The 3229-nt window shown below is 30.8% G+C and overlaps 1 protein-coding gene across 1 annotated transcript in view; it reads left to right on the forward strand.

The window, feature by feature from the left end:
- Positions 1–1329: 1329 nt before the first annotated feature.
- The window catches only part of LOC104626586 (transient receptor potential cation channel subfamily M member 7-like), a 7649-nt gene continuing 5749 nt past the window's right edge, over positions 1330–3229 (forward strand). Inside the window, exon 1 of the mRNA XM_010294570.1 lies at positions 1330–1404. The gene's annotated coding sequence lies outside the window, so the exon portion shown is untranslated. The remainder of the gene's footprint in view (positions 1405–3229) is intronic.

A 3229-nucleotide genomic window follows, 5' to 3' on the forward strand; every position in this document is an offset into this window, starting at 1 on the left:
ATGTGCTGAGTCTGGGAAATGTTTTGAAAGAGGGTGGGCAGTTGAGGAGCAGTTTTACAGGGCTCTGTGTTAAAACTAACTGGTTTTATTTCTTGTAATAATTTCTCTGTATTATCTTAAACTGATCTTGAAATTGCAGTGAGTGAAAAACCATCCATCTTTACTGAATCTTCTGTTATAATAGATCTGGACAAAAATGCTAATTTCTTCACAGCTTCCACAGACCTTTATTTAGATACCTGTGAACTATATACATCAGTCCTTTTTTTTCCCCTCATTGTACAATAGAACAGGTATGATATTACTCAAATTTTTCTAAAGGTAGAATGTAAATGTAAGACAGGGAATGCTGTTAGCAGTGGAGAAATTTTAATGTAATCTTAATAAAGGTTTAAAGCAATATTGCATAAGGTACAAATTGGCATACCAAGATTTTTACTTGTTTTTAATTAATAAAAATCATGTCTGAGTTCCTTTCCCAATGTATTGCTGAAATGTGATGTAGACCTTGGGCATTATGCATATTCTTTAGCATGTAATCCTGAGATGATCGTGTAAGATAATGTTACATGGTTGTTTAAAGCAACTGAAATTAATTTATGTCCAGCTATTACAATAGGTAAGCATTTGAAGAAGTAAACAGTGTTTATTTCATGTTTCAGAATATGTTTCAAGTTTGAGCTTAAAACACAGTTTAGAGATGCTAATTAAACTTGTTTATTGAAATGAAAAGTTTCTTAATGAAGAACAAAGGTTATGACCTATTTATTGCTACTAGAAAAAATTGCCAGTGTTGTTAGAATACTTCCTTACCTGTAATTTCAAGATTAAAATTTTACTTTAATAAAGAGGTTAGATTAAATTACTGTTCTCTCAGTGTAGTGCAGTTAATTTTTACAAATTTTAACGTGACTTTTTTTTTTCCTAACAAGTTAGGAAACTGTATTGTGAAATTGAGGCGCTTTTTTGGTACCTTTTTTTTTACATATTGCAAATTTTTGCTATGTAAATGTTAGCTCTGAAAAATATTACTCTGGATTTTAAGGGATTTGTGTATAAAATAAGTTACGTAATGATTCTGATTATCTCAACTTTTAGGCAGTGTGAGACGCTTTTATAGGGTCATATATGGTTTTGTTAGTTTTTGAAAGACTGCAAAACATAAATGACAATTTAACTTCCTTATGTTAGACACTGCTTGTCTTCATCTTTAAACAAAAAAAAACTCCCTCATGTTTTAATTCTTGTTTCCTTAAAAAGCATTTTTCATTGCAGAGTTACATAATTTGTATTTTACAATACCGTTACACTTTTTATTTTTCAGTCCCAGAAATCCTGGATAGAAAATACTTTCACGAAGAGGGAGTGTGTGTATATTATACCAAGTTCAAAAGACCCCCACAGGTAAATGAGAAATGATGCAAGAATTCATTGCTGCTTTTTAAAATTAAAAAAGTCAGTATTGTAAAAAGAGTGTATAGTAGGTTTTTGCACTAACTACTCCATATGTATAAAATACTGTCTTGAATTCAATCTTTCATGACTGGGCATTGTCACTCTTTGTGTCTAGCTTGGACTTTTATTTTCTTTTTCTGAAAGTACTTTGGCATCACAGAATTCTCTAATAAATGTTTCCCTGTTGTCTTTGCTGCTCATTACCAGTCTTCCGAGTCATGTCTGGGGTGTGTCTGCAGGGGAGGGTGTGTGTTGTAATTTTTTTTAGTGGCATAGTTCTGAAGTCAGAAAGTCTTGTAGAGATATCCTCTATTGGAATTTAAAGAACAGCAGTGTGAGTGTAGGGTGAAGTGTAAAAATAAACCTGACAGTGCAGGAAAAAGGGATGAGGAATTCATAGAAGAATAAAGAAAAACAAGAATCATGGTGGGAGGAAAACGATTATAAAACAAGGCTGAAGAAATATTTGTTTCCAGAGAAGATAAATAAGAACAGTTAGGATATCAAAAGATTTCATGTGGTAGCTAGTAATTTTTCATCCTAAAGTTCTGTAAGGAAAAAATGAGGCTGAAAAATGGGGAAATATGTTTCTATAGGGAAGGCTGAGACTAATGAAGAATATTTTGCATGTCTCACATGCTGCTTTTACCTTATGCTAAATTAGAGATGTGAAATCAAGCAAGTTAGTGATACCTCTAACACATCTAATTGGTAGAATTTACCTTCACTAAATATTATAATTTAAAAGTTCCTGCAGTGATTTAATTTGATGTGCATAGTCATGACATCTGTGTTAGAGATTAAAAAGTCAAATTGAAAATAGATTCGAAATTGGTATTTTAAGGCACTTTTTTTTTCACCAAAATGTTTACTATTGTCATTATAGATTTCAGATCAGCTTTTTTTAGCTTCATATATTTGAGAGCGGCTGAAAAACCTTTCCTTCTGAACTTCAGAAAACTTCTATTTCAGTCTTTTCCATAAAAAAAGTTGTAAATCTCTTGTTCTGTTGGGGTAGAGTATCATTTTTAAGAACTTTGTTTTTAGGCAGAAAAAGAACAAAGTAAATGCTGTAGAATTTTTAAGTTACTGTAAATAATTCACCATGTTCCTTGAAACCACGTGACATGAGAAGCTTTTAGAATTTATAGCCATGATTGTAGCACATGGAAAATTTGCAAATGCAAACAAAGTAATTAGGAAGCTGTTAAAGTTTCCAGAGCATTTCACAAGGAACAAAATGATCTTCAACACTTGCCCTTTTAGTTTAACCCATTTGTAGCATACAATGGACTTTACAGCTTTCCCATCAGATTTTGTCCTTCAGTTTCTAAGAATTGCTTACTGTTGTTCGTGAATTGTGCATAAATGAACCAAATGTAGACAAGGAGTATTTGGTATGTTTTGTTTATACTAAAAACTATAGATCATTATAATTTAATAACTGTTAGAGAAGATCTAAAGCTATAGGTCAGTATTAAAAATATAGATGATTAATAGCAGTGTACCTTCTATAGAGGACAAAATTTAAAAAATTGTTAATGCTTAAAGTCTGAAAACAGTTTAAGACTACTGTATAACATCTGTATTTGTATGCTTTTGCATACTAGCTCTTAACCATTGTTGGTTAACATCTGCTTAGGAAGATTATGGAAAACAGTGGTATTTATACCAGATAAATAAATTTATATGTATAATTAAATTTATCTGGTGTAAAAGAAACAAATATAATATTAATAAACAACAATAAATTAATATACTATAATTATATTAT

Source organism: Phaethon lepturus, unplaced genomic scaffold (genome assembly GCF_000687285.1).
Source record: "Phaethon lepturus isolate BGI_N335 unplaced genomic scaffold, ASM68728v1 scaffold8440, whole genome shotgun sequence".
Classification (NCBI taxonomy): Eukaryota; Metazoa; Chordata; class Aves; order Phaethontiformes; family Phaethontidae; genus Phaethon; species Phaethon lepturus.